We start from the raw sequence: 14,644 nt of genomic DNA on the forward strand, positions 1-14,644 counted from the left end.
AAAAGTTTTAATTCTCAGGAGCTTGAAGAAATGTGGCATTGCATCCTTGTGCCTAATTTTCCCATATCTCAGGTGAAGGGCACAGACTGATTTGTAGCAGACTTTAAGCAGGGATAACTCAAGAAATAAGGGCTCAGATCCTTTCTATTCCAAAGTACACGAGCTGTAAAATTCAAACTTCTTTTTAACATGATATTGCTTGTGCCAGTCTCTGACTTGATATAGACAAGGAATGGGAGGAAAGGTGCCAGTCTGCCTCAGACACAACGGCCCACCATAATCACAAACTCTCTTTTCCTAGATAGGAATGTGCTCCAAAGCTGCAGAGGAGCCCAAATTTGAACCTCATTTCGTGGTACTTGGGAAGAGTAGTGGGTTCTGCACTCCCTCCTCCTGCTGCACACCCATGCTAAGAGGTGATCATCCCAGATGGTTCAAACAGAAGGCTCTATTGAAGTTCCCATTTACCAAATGGGCACAAGCATATATGAAGGATACCTTGAAATCTCCAGTGTATCCCTCACTTGTGCCATTGAATATTTCCTTCAGTTTTGCAACTGTGATTTTAATTCCAACTGTACCTCTCAGGAGTTGACTTTAAGATGACAATTCCCCTCCATTATTTAGGGGAAAAAAAATTGTAAGAGCATAAACCATAAGAAGTTAGTAATTTGGCAAAGACAAAACCATCTGGTTTAGAAAAAATAAATCCAAACTCTCCCCCTCTGCCACCCATCCCTCCACCCCCAAATATCCCTTAATTTTCAATAAACAAAAGCTAGCCTAGGAAAGACTGTCTGCCTTCTGACTGATTTCAATATCAAGCAGAGTGTAACTGTACCTCCTAATTAATTTTTATTCCATGGTTGGAAAAATCTTATGGACTTATTCTCATGTGAATTGTCTCACATTTCCAGTCTTTACCTCAGTCGGATCCTTTTCAGGATTTCTCTCTGCTCTTCAGCAACCAGTTGGGTTGCAATAAGTCAATGTGTCCACAGTTGTAAGGGTGGGGGCAGGAAGACCTGCAGGCAATAGGACGTGATATAGACAGACTAGATATGAAAACGTGCGCATTAAGAAATAGGGCTGGGAAATGACTACAAAACTTAACATTTGGTCCTCTTAGACCAAACCACAGATTTTGCACCAAACTTCATAAATATTGCAGCCGGTACATAGCTGCAGAAACAAAGACTCTATGTGGCAGATAATGGCACTCGGCAGATGTTAGTCATTGATAAAATCTCTTTTTGGCTGTTGGGTGTTCTGGTGGTGAGGATAGAAAACAGGAACTGGACTTTAAACACTTTAATAAAATACTTTTCAGAAAGACCTTTTGAAAGTTTCATCCTCAATCTGGGTACGGTGAGGGTTTCAGAGGTGGGAGCAGAAGCGGGCTGGAAGCAACCAGTGAGCTATTTGGAACAGTTGGCTCCCATGTGGGTGATGAGCAGTTCTGGAAATAAATTCTTTATAAAACAAAGCAGTGCAGTATGTGAATTCAGAATACAGCAAAGCTTGTTGGGTTTTTTTTCCAGAAATTTCTACTCATAAATTTGAGGACAAAAATATACCTCTGGGAACTTCAGGTACAATGCACAATAACAATTAATTTTTTTATGGGAAATAATGTGAGTAATGCATCATTACTGACTACCATGGTGAAAGTTTATAGCAGTTTCATTTTTAGCCATTAATAAACAGGCTAATCATTAACATTCATTACTGAGGAATGTATTGGATATTATATTATTGAGTTATTATTGAGTTGTTATTCTGAATACACAGCATACTAAATGTGGTATTTAATTGTAAATTACTGCTTCATTGCTCCATATTCTAAAGACACAGTACAATATTTCACAGCTTTAGTGGTTTATATCTTATGCTTTGGTTTTCCACCACATATTTTTGAAAACTCTCTCTCCATAGGACCTGGGTTGCTGCTCACTGTTTCACTCCAAAACATTATTTTGTTGAAACATGTAGGAACTAAAAATGGGAGGGTAATAGTTTAATGTTTCTTGACATGACGTGTAATGCTTGGAAGAATCACAGCACTTGTACTAGGAGCCTTCATGCATGTTTCCAGAATAGCTTTTTATATAGGAAAGGTGAGGAATTTAATAGCTGTTTCACTTCTAGGGGCATAAAAGCAGTTAGTGCACATTGGCTTTTTGTGGAATGACAAACTGATTACCTCTTCACTGCTACGAGCATGATTTTAACTTGCTAAAAAAATTTACCGTTAATAATTTACTGTTTTTATAAATGTATATCACCTTATAAATATGGTATTTCCATTTAGGATTATGTTAATGGAAAAGTTCTGCTTCACAGTTGACAGGATACTAAAAGTCATTGGGTTTCAGACTTTGGTTCAATTTGGGTATATGTAAAATTCAACAAGGTGGGGCACAGAATAACAGCTGAGCGCCTAGAATACAAGCTGCAGATTTGATCCTTGCAGCCTTCGCAATACAGGAAATTTACTCCAGTGTCGGAAGATATTAAATTTCTGAGCTTAAAAATTGATGACATATCTGCATAAGGGAATATTAAATTCATTATACCATCTGAAGGCCAGGGCTCTTAACAGCTGTGAAAATCATTATAATATGACTGCTCTTCAGTTGGTTATGTGAAGTGAGTTTGTGGTCTTGGTCCAGTTCTTAGCTCTTGACAGGGGCCCGGGTCACCAAACCGCACGTCAGCTCTCTGCCTTTTGTCTTTCATTTCAGCAGGGAAGAACGTATATGAGAAGTGAATTAAGGTACTTACAAGGGAAGCTGGCATGACCAGTGAGTCAAGTGAGGGATACTAATCTCAAGCCAATACATGCTGCGTTTTCAAGGTCTAGGAAGTTGGCGCAGTTGGTGCTTAGATTTCATCCAAAGACTATTCTCTAGATCGGAGATCCCAGTAGCAAGAATATTGGGGGCAGCAGGGAGGAGGAGGAGTTTGTGGAGCTCAGACCTGTATAATCTTCATGCTTTTGCTCCTGTCTTAAGTGATTACAGAGTTGAGGTTGCTGGAGGAGCAGAAAGGAATAAAAAGAAGGTGAAAAGGAGATGGTTTTAGCCATAAAAGTTGCAGGAGAGGCATGACTTGTTTTACTGATGTAAAATTCCCTGGGTGCCTGAGTGACTTCACTTCTTAGTCAGGAGAAATCTTAGAGATGTTTCTGAAAGGGATATTCTCCTAAATGAAATTATCTAACTGTGAAGTGCTAAAACCAGATTTCCTCTCCACTTCTTTAACTTCAAGGTTTCTGGTTTTGGCTTAGGTAAATGATGTTTGAAGCTCCTGTCTCCTGCGCCACCCCTACGAGAGGTCTGTTTCTTAAAAATGTGTGATTATGAGGACAAGAAGTATTTTTGTTGGTTTTCCCTTTTGCATGAGAGTTCGTTCCTGCTGTCCTGCAACGTCAGGGTCTGCTCCCCCTGCATACCAGGGACACGTACACGGCAAAGGTGCGCTGACACAGCTCTGCGAGGCGGCCGGACTATTGCTGCAAAGGCTTCAGTCTTGTGAGACTGTTTATTGTATGGCCAGAAGCTGGAAATCTGGGAAAATTTGTATCATCCCTTACAAAGGCCTGTCCCCAGGCGGTACAAGCTAGCCCTAAGGTGTCTGTGTGCGGGGAAATACAATACCCAAAGCTGTTCAGGAATATCTCCTCAGTGATTTTCTGCCTTTCTGCAAACACCGTAATATTTTAATATGCACTTTAATACATAAGCCAACACTGCTTTTTCCCCTCCAGACAAACTGAGCTCCTTTTTTCCAAGGTAAGCTGTTAGAAGTCGCCCTGTTTTCACATTCTGCACGTAATAAATATCCCTATATGCTAATGACACAATGCTGCAACAGAAATGAACTACTGATGCATAAAAGGCTGTTACTGGCAGTACAGTGCCACTTACAGAAGCTCCTTCTCTTTTAAGAAGGCTCAATTACCTTTCTGAAACCACTGGGACATCACAAGGATAATGCTCCCTTTCAAGAAATCTCTCTCTTCAAGCTTCCTACTGATGGAAACCCTGTGTTGCTGAAAGGTGGCAATTAATCCTTACGCAAAGATATATTGCTTGTCATAGATTCCTGCTGGTCTCCAGTTACACAAGAGCCATTTCTATCTGCTAAAATCTGACTTTCTTATGTTATTGTCTACTCCTATCTTACAAACATCTGACATACATTTTCTTCCAAATAAGAAATTCTTTTTCATTTTACCATTATGGCAGCTCTAGGAGGTGTTTTTCATTTCATTTCATAACAACATCCCTCAGGACAAAGAACTAATAGTGAGACTAAATTCCCTAAAGCAATTTTCTTTGATATCCACACCCTCTCCTTGGTCTATTGGTACAATCAGAAGTTAGAGATGGATAAAAGCTACTCGGTTACAAGTTCATCTCCTGTCAGTGCAGAAGTTGCTCTCTCTAGCTTATTTCTAGTGTTTTGACCATCTGTTATTTCAAAGTTTATTGTAGCTGTCTGTTAAGAGATAGAAGTTTCTCCTGTTATTCAGCTGAAATTTTCATTGTCCTTATTTCATCACCTCCCTCCTGCTCCATTTCTACTTTCTCGCAGCGTGAAAGTACAGAATCACATACGTTTAATACTTACAGGAAAGAAGTCTTTCTGGAAAGAAGATAACTAATTGTGGAAGCCTCGTGTAAAGCTTGTAAAGTTTTCTTTCTAAACCTTAAGACACAATAAAGTTCCTCCTAGGTAGGAAACATAAAGACCGCCGGAAGAAAAGGGCGGACTTACAATCCCGTTGTCCCTAGAATTGCTCTAAGGCACTATGTCTGGCTGAGCAATGTGAGACAAATTAATCCGACAACTGTTGGCTTCTCGATGGGTTTTGTAGGGTTCTTTTTCTATTTATGTACGCTAAACATTTGTTGTCTGCTACTAGTTTTAGGAAATCCAATGATACACTATAAAAGCAAGAAGTGGAAGAGAATTTTCGACAATTCTGCTTGCTCCTTTCACTGTCAGTCATAGGGTTAGTAGCTGTCAAGCCCACGTACAAGTCAGGACAGGTCCTTATCGTGTCGGAAGGCAACAAATATTGAAGCTTCTGGAAAATGGAGTTGTGGGACATGCCGTCAGCCATGAGCCCCCCAGTTGAGTCCCCTTCTGAAGGAGCAGAGCTGCCTTCCAGGGAGGTGGTCCTCCAGCCCAGGAGGGAAAGGCTGATGACAGGCCATTACAGCAGACTGAAAACCCAGGCCTTGTGCACGGACAGCAATGCTGTGGAAACCTGGCTGAAATGGGAGGTAGGAAGAGGTTAAAAAGCAGTGAGGGAGGAAGGAAGAAGAAATCAAAGTACAAAAAAAAAAAAAAAAAGTCTCAGTCTACCTCTTTCAGTCTTTTGGCTTAGAGTTGCTAGCTCTGGTTGGCCTCCCACTTTTTTTTCAAATCTATTCATAGCGATTTATTTAACACTTCTGTTTGCTTTAAAAACTGAAAGTACATCAAGGCTAAATATAAGCATATCTCCAGCTCTTTGTTCTCTCTTACAAAGGCTGTAGCTAAGATTCTTTGCTACCTTGCACCTTGAGATACTAATTACACATGTCAAATTAGGTGTGGACTGCTACTACCAACATCAGAAGAGAGTTTTGTTTGATGTCTTACACCTTCCCTCCGCAGACTGAAATCACTGCCAGAGGTGCAAGACATGCTAATACCTACCTATCTACCTACCTGTTTATCTTGACAGAAAGCTTTCTGATTAAAATATGGGAGCGAAACAGTGCACTTGCAATACACTCCTTGCTTGTGACATGCTGCTTTTATAAAGTTTGTAAAGGCAAGTTGATTAACCATTCCTGCTCCAATCCACCTCTGAATTGTGAAGTGTGGTCAGATGCACACACAGCGTTAACCTACAGGCGGTTTTCAAGCTCAGTTCCATAACAGTTGTGATAGGCCTTTTTATCCTTGTGGAAGGTGTGATAGAAAGACAAAACATTTCTATTGAAGGTAAGAATGACATATTTTTTTGCTGATTAAAAAAAAAAAAATATTTTCCGTAAAACCTCCGTAATGATCTATTTCCTTCCCTAACTAAAGTCAGCAGCTGCAATCACCTTGTTGCACGTCCGTGACACGCCGTGTTAGCCAGCGTTCAGCGCTCTGGAGCAGATTTAAATTCCCTCCTGCTCTGCTGTTGTCCTTCCCTGCATTTCTTTCCCCTGCTCGTTCTTTAATGTGCAATCAGGACCCCATTTCTACGGAGTCTCACTCGTCAACCTGTTTGCACTGGTTAAAGGTAAGCACGTTCAGGAACCTTGGGACTCCAGCTCATACGTTCCTCTGAAAGAGACCTTTCATTTAATGGCTCGTTACACCCGTCTGCTCTTCTGCGTAAATAATAAATAATAACAAAGATAATCCTATATAAGGCAGTTCCCCTTTGAACATAACCTGCAGCACTACAGAAGGGGGATAGCAAAATATACCATTGTACTTGGAGAAAAGGGACAAAATGTTGTGTCTTGATAAAACGTGGGGGCCATCCGTGTGTGTTACGTTTACTAGGGACTGGGTATAAGACCTCAGGAGATGTGTCTTATAGTAAACAGGTTTCAAAGAGGCAGTTACAGACCTGCCACAATTTCAACTTTGAGCAATGAATACTGTAAATATAAATTGCCATTATAAAATGCGGTAATTGTGATTTCCAGTTTTACTTTCCTATTTTATCCTGCTGTTTATACCCAACCAAGAGCTGTAGCAATATAAAAATGCATAGATTTGTTCAAATGCTCACTAATACAGTGTTTAATTCAAATTGTTTTTAAATAGCTTCCTAAATTCTATTTCATTTTGTTATTTTTGGATTTATTACTGCTTTAGTTCATAAAACTGCTGGATTCCAAAATCTGAATTGCAGTCCCTCTATTTTCCTTTACTACAATAAGTTGTATACAAGTATTCTTGATTACTTTCCTTTAGTTCCTTGTGAAATAATAAAGTAACAGCTTTTTATGCTCTATTTAAATTTTGAGTGCCAGCCAAGATCCTTCTCTCCCTGTTTTAGTATCCATTTAAAGTGAGTTTTCTAATCAGCTATGCCCTCCACATCATAAAGCCTCCCCTCACTATCTTCACTGATAACTCCAGAGATTTTCAGGCTGGGAAATTATTGGTCATGCTTCCCTAGTTATGCTTCCCCCAAGAATCTAGCCCTTAGGAAATTCATGCTCTGAACTCCTATTCCCTGATCTCAGGAAATACATAGATTTCATGAGCAGATGGTTACATGTAATTTCGAAGGTCAGCATTCAAGGAGGTTAGAAAACTTTAACTGAATACTTACATGCTCTACAACTTCTCTCGCTTTTGTTTTCGGTAAATTTATTTAACCGAATTTAAGGTCATTTTCTCTCTGAACGGTCTCTCTTACTTTTCAATAAAAGCCCTAAAAGGACAACATTCAATGTTAAGTGCAAATATTAGCTTGAATCGAGACTCCTATTGACTTAAAAGGGTTTGTCATAACCATCCAACCTGCGTGTTCAATAAAAACCATGAAAGATTTGCATGCTGAAGACAAGACTGTAGAAAACAGACAAATATATGCTTGCATGCATGGGCACATATATGTCTATGCACCGATCTGCAGCCGGTGAGCTCTTCCAGACAAATTTGCATTTCTAACCATGGCTGCTTCTGCCCACAGCCATGCTGCATTGGGTGAAGCAAAGCCCTTTTCACCCTTCTCAGGGCTTCTTGTGATGCCAGTGTCTGCTCTTCCTGCAATGTTCAACAGAGACTGTGCTACGTAACATCTCCAATTCAAGTCACATGAGGTTCTGGAAATCAGAACATGATTGCGGTGATTCAAAGGATGGTGAAAAAAGTGCAGGACGCGGAGTAAATCCATTCAAAACTGCTATACATGCGGAAAAGCATGTTCTCCCTCAACAATCTTTTCTCATGACAAATTTCTGAGAAATTAAAAGCAAACAAATAAATTAAAAACTAAAATGCGTCTCCACACATCCTATTTTTTGTTATATTCCCTAATCAGCAATGGACTGATGTTACAAATTAAAAACTTGGATTAGAACTGTGAAAATAAACTCTGCAGAGAAAACATCAAACTACATTCAGATCCCAGAAACGGTGCTTAACTCAGGCTGTAAAGTGAAAAGACAGTCAACAGCACGGAGAAGTCGTCATTGGGAGCTGGGTTATTATGCTCATTTGAACGTTATCAAGTATTCAGATGAGAGATGCGATTTCTGAACATCTCCATAAGCCTGGGCTCTTAGAAATGGATTCACTTTTAGAAGCCACTTCGGTGTGTATATCCCCGCAATGATTCACCAGATCTTCTTGATCCTTTCTCTCCTACCCTCTTCTTATGATTAAACATTATTAAGGCTTTTACTCATGAGATCTTTTTTCTGTGTCTTCTGAGATATACCAGAGATGCTTCTATGTTAAATATGGTATCAATTTTAATATTGTAGTTGGTATTTGTATTTGTCTTGTTTCCAAGAAGCTCTGTTTTTTAAAGAATGGCTCAAAAATTTGTCACCTGGCTCATGCAATAGAGCTGAACAGATATGAAAATACGGCTACTGATCTCTCTACCAGTACTTTTAGCAATCTTCCTTCATTCTACTGCTTTCAAGGTCAATTCGCTCCTTATTTAGAGAACCAAATTTTGCAAAGCTTCTCTTAACAGACCAGTGACTTGGGATTTTGGTTGCTTTTCTCTTTGTTCCAGTACCGTTTTGCCCGGGCTTTATAATACACTCGCTTGAGGATAAGTAATCTATTATAAGACTTGACAAGGACAAAAGCTCTGGCTTGCATTGCAGAGATAGGGTTAAAATGCTTTTTGTGCCGTGCATTTTCCTGTAACTTGCCGTTCCCACCGATACTCCGTCGTCGCGGTCTTTCTCTCCTCTGCTGCCTAGTACAACTCTTTCTGTTGCTTCAGTTGGTTTCATCCTTTCCCTTTTGTCTTTTGTGTTTGAAGGCAAGGTCAGAGAGCCGCTCGTCTGCGCGGGCTCCCAGCAGAGCAGAAGATAGCTGACGTGAAAGCCCGGTCTGAGCCGCGTGGGGGTACGGAGGACGCCTGAAAGGGAAGTTCTAACAGGAAAAAAGCAAGCTGGAAGGAGCCAGAGGTTTAAGGCATAACCTTTTGGAAACAAGAGGTCAGTTGAAGGTTTAAAATTGTATATCGTTTTCTTCTGGCTTTGATGGAAAGTTCCTTTAGAGCCCAGCTGGAAGAAAGGACTCAAAGCGATGGGGGGGTTTGCAAGAGTGCTGATTTTTTTTCTGCCTTATCATCAGTATTGCACACTTTGCAATATCCGAAGTCTTTTACTTTGCTGTTCAAAAGTCTGTGGAGAGAAGAGTAAATTATACCCTTCAATGACAAATTGACTGTATGAGTAAAGTGCGCACGCAGAAAATTAATTATAGCGACTTTTAACTCCCCAGATTTCCTTCTTCCTTCCTCCACCCAGAGAAAGACTGAGGTAATGTTGCCTATAACAGCTCGCAGCACTATTAGTTCTCACTTCATGTAGCTACATATTGTGCTTTGAACATAGGTCATATAATGCGGAGAGGTGACGATTTCTTTGAGCTGGGTACCTGCGACGGCTCCACAACAGACAGGGCTGAGGGGACCATCAGGCACTTTGTTGAGTCTTTATAAGTAATACAATGTACTCAAGTGAAACACGTCGCATAGTCACTCTTTTAATTTAAAAAATTCACATCTATGGACTCTTTGCATAAAAGAGTTTGCTTTGGCAATGTCTACAGTTTTTTCTCCTCTTTTTTTTTTGGCAGCACAGTTGCAAAAGAGTGATACTCTGATATTCTGCAAAGAAATGTAATCTGATTTTCTGGTTCAAAATTAATTTTGGTTTCAAATATGACCCAAAAGACATACAAATCTTACTTAAACTTGTCAAATCCTGGATAAAATATTTCACTTGATACAGACTGATGTTTTTAACTGAGACGTTTGATTTGTAAAAATGTTCTCAATTCTAGCTTTTTCTCATGAGCTGTGAAGGGAATAGTTTTAGACATGTTATTGCAGTCACATGTCTAAAGTGACCAGGGATTCACTTGATTGCTTTACACATGCAATATATGACATAACTAAATCATAGGGCTTTAATTGCTTATATTTTGTAAATGCAAGGACAAGATTTTAATTATTAAGTTCAAATTATTAAAGCAGAGCATCTGCATTACAAAATTCAGAAGTCTGACAAGTTTCCTGGAATCAGCTGAACAAACTCCAGCTGTTTAGATGGAAAACCCAAACATGTGAAATTTGTGGTTTCGCTTCATCCCTGTTCCTGACTACTTCTTAAGTAAGAAAGAAATCCTTCCTTCATGTGAGGTATCCCTAAATACACAGGCAGCTCAATCAACTTCTCAGGGATTAAGTAAAGGTTTACACATTCAAGACCCAAGTTATACTATTTTGAGCCTGAATTACTTGGTCTTTTTTATCATCTGTGAAATATATCTTCTTTGACGTTAGTCGGTCTCGTTTAGAAAGCAGAGTAGATTGCATACCCTTACATTTTGAGAAGAGCTTTATTATAGTGACCTTGGTGATTTCACATTTTTACCCATTGTGAGACACTTTACTATTACCCTATCCAAACCCCGAGATACTTTGCTGATAAAGCTTACAAAGCCAGTATTGGGTTTTGCATTGCTTTTGTGAGAACTGCCAAATAATAATTTATGTACAAAAGTTTTTTGGTTTTTTTTTCTTCTGAAGTGTAACTGTTAAAAAAAATGTTGAGAGAGATGCAGTTTTATTTTTTGGCCTCTCTACAAAAATGTCTTACAAGATTTAAATCAGTTGTGTGGAGGAAAATATCCAACGCATCCAAGCAGACAGCTCGGTATGCTCTACAACAAATTATTCCAACCCACTGCATATGTTTATAATGAAAATGATAACTGAACCTCAGCTACACCGGAGCAGTACTGGAGGTGGTGGTACGAATATACTCTGATAGATGATGTCTTAAGTCAGGAAAACCACATGCATGCTGAACAAAGTCGTAAGGGGTATGCAAAGTATGCCATTTCACTTCCACTAGCTGTAATATTATTGTTTTTGGACAGTTTTTGAATGGAAGTCTGGGGGAGGCTGGGAAGCCTTTGCTTTCCCTGAGGCTGGTGAAGGTGGACACAAGGCAGAGGCTGGCTCAGCAGCAGGGCTGGGGTAGGGCTGTGTGTGCGTGCCCCTTACGACTCACAGAAAGTTCAGCTGGCTATTAATAGAGAACTAATTTGATGCTTTTAGATAGTACTACTCAAATTCTTCTTGATAAATAAATTACTGGATGAATTGAGCCCTAAATCTACATATCGTGTCTGATCCAAAGTTATGCATTCATTATTCACAAGTGTTTGATGAACAGTTTATTAATAAAAAAAAAACAACCCAGAACAAAAAAACCCCAAACATTAACCATGTATTTTGTAGGATGATTGACTCACCACCAGTGACAAAATTGTTTTTCCATGATTGAATAGCTAACCTTAAAAAAAAAAAAAAAAAAAAAAGCAGCTTAATCACAGAAGTGCTGAACCCTGTTATGCATAAGTGCATTTGTTCAGACAACTAACTAAAAATATTTATCCTAAGAAAAAACAATTATCAATCAGTAATGGAAATAGAGAGCCATGGTAATTGTGCTTATGGAGTTCATGACCTATTTTAACATGCACACACTGAACAGGGGCTTGGAGCTGAAATATGGGGCTGGAGCCGATCAAAAGATGTAACTAAGCAGCACAGAGAAATTGCAAATAACCATAGCAAACCACCTATAAAAAGCATGCAGACTAAGAACTGATTGCTTTTAAAACAGTGCAAGGTAAACAGGACTATCCTAAGCCTCATCAAACTACCGATCCCAAATTCAGTTCAGGTCTGCCAATTTGTCTTTCACTTTATTCAAGGTCCAAAGACCCAAAGGCCTAAGGCTATGGAGGAGCCATTGATGCGTTTTGTGATGGCTATATGGTCCGCATTGAATTTGTAAATTTGGATTGGTAAGGTGGAAAATGTGTTATAGCAGCTCAGATCTATAATACCGCTAAGGCTGACCAATGTCACAGTGTATTGAAAGGTGCATGCTCAGTCCTCCATCAGCTTGGGGAAAAGAAAGTGTAAATCCATAAGACAGTAACGGAAATCTTTAGGAAAACTTTGTGTTATTAATGTCTAAAATGCCCCTAACCATGTGAATAAGCAGCAATGACCTGGGTATGTGGAAAAACTTACAGAAAAACCTACTCGAGCTATTCTAATTGATTGTTCAGTCACCTGCAAATGATGCCCCTGGCTATGAAATGCAAATTTACCTCAAAATATTCTTGTTCATATGATGAGAAAAAGGTCTGCTGTACTTTGAATGTCAATAAGCTTGGCTTGAGAACCCTCTCCTCTAAACACTTCAAGTTAGACATGTATATGAATATCTATACTATATATATACAAATTATATATTGTAAATGTAGAAATAACATTTATTTATTTGTATATATTTAATAACGTTGACTTGTAGACAATTCTAAAAGGTAAAAAAGATAAATCACATCAGTTTTTGCAATTGGGTGAAAACATGGACGTTAGCCCAGGGCAAGTACTAGCTCTCACTTCAGTTATGAATCTGCACTTTGTAAATATACGCTATCCACTTAAGGAGATGAAAAAATCACATGAGCCTCTGATGATGAGCCATTCATTGCGCAGAAAGAACAACCAAGGCCTTAGACAATACTTGCTGTGCACTGCTGTGTGATGGGTATGTCCAAACCCTTTTTTGAGTTCAGTAGACGTTTTCTGGTTAAAGAAACGTATTCACAGACTGGGGCCGTTATTGTTGAAGCAGTGGGCTCTCTATACTGCTCAGATCAACTTGATTAGACCTCAACCCGAATGGCATCTTCTACTGTCGGGATGGGGAGTACAAAAAGATGAGAAGCAGCAGACAACTTCGCGTGGCTTGTTTAAGCAGGTCATCCTTTATAAATAACACTGATGTGGAAAGAGAGCTGTAGAGCATGTACTCTAAATGTGGATTCCTCTAACTGAATTACAAAGCCATACCAATGGTGGTTGGAGGGGACCTCTGGAAAGCTGTGGTCCAGCCTCAAAGCGTGACCTCAGTGGTGGTCCCTAAGTGTTCTCCCTTGTTGTATCTCCGTGCCCTTATCCCAGGCACCTCTGCACCTCTAGCAAAGCTTGATGTCCTTTTGACTACTGGTGGCAGGGTCCTCTGCTCCTCCTGAATATACCCCCTTAGGTCTCCAGGGTAGAAAAGCTCTGTTTCATGCTCATTTGGCAAGACCTTAAAAAACATGAGCTGAAAGTAAAGATAGGACTCTTGCCACCATTTGTCTTCTAGATGGTCCCCTCAAATCCTGGAATATTTGCTGCATGTTGTAGTTTTCTGGTGTTTTCTCCAATCATATCTTAAGTTATCTAAATTATAGGGTTGATACTTCTTCCCTTGAGAGACTATTCCACAATCTAATATGTCTCACTGTCAAGGAGATTTCTTCACGTTGCTTTAAGCTATACCCCCTTAGGTTACCCTACATAATTTTCTCCTACTTCAGCTCATTCATCAAATATTTATATGTAGTTCATGTACCTATTTACTCATTACTTAGCCAAATTTTACATACTTAGCTCATCCCCCAGTCTTTAAGTATTTTCCCTAAAGGTTTATTTTAGCTCAGAATGTGATTTGATTGCTAGTGCAGAAGAAAGATTTTTTTTTTTTTTTCAGATTTATATTACTCTAAACATATTAGGGCAATATCTGTACGTATTTATATCTCATGCAGCGTCAGTGAAAGCAGAAGTATTAAAAAAGCACAGAAATTGTTCTGTTGGGCTTGTGTTGCACTTTGGACAGCACTTGGTAATCTGAAGTGACATTCAGCTGAAAAATAGCAAAAAGCGGTGAGCCAGAATACAGTGCCTTTGCAAAGGCATATTTCCTTCTTCGTCATCTGGTTATTGAAGAGGCAGAGAAGTAACATTAGCCTGTGGTGCAGAAATAACAAAGTGCATGTGTGTTTGTATATACGTGTCTCTGCGTACATGCACGTATGGACATACGGATGGTAAAGAGCAATGGAGCTGCTTGCTGAGAGAATGTATCAAGCACAAAAGAGAAATTAGTAATAATCAGTGTTTTTCACAGCATTGCATTAATATTTTTGTGTTCTTTTTTTGCTGCAGTTAGGGAAATGCATACATTCTGCATTGTTCTTTCATTTTATAGGTGCTAGAAATGTTCTGTTGATGTGTATCCCGTATTCTGACCATGGCAGCCCGGTGCTGTGCTCCAGCCCTACTCAAAACCTATTAGAGGAAATCTTTCTTATTGACTTCAGCAGCATGTGAGCTGCACCCAGGGTTGTGCTGAGCAGTCCAGCTTACTGAAGTTATTCACGTCCTTGAACCAGTGGGACCCCTTGTGTAGCTGTCTAGTGAAGGGGCATGTACGTTTCTCAGGTCTAGCGGTCTTGGGTTCAATTAGGGAAGTTAAAGTGTTATTTCTTTGGAACTCTGCAGATCTTAATTCTTGGCTATGAA

This window comes from Haliaeetus leucocephalus, unplaced genomic scaffold, assembly GCF_000737465.1.
Source record: "Haliaeetus leucocephalus isolate CR32 unplaced genomic scaffold, Haliaeetus_leucocephalus-4.0 Scaffold1014, whole genome shotgun sequence".
NCBI classification, from domain to species: domain Eukaryota; kingdom Metazoa; phylum Chordata; class Aves; order Accipitriformes; family Accipitridae; genus Haliaeetus; species Haliaeetus leucocephalus.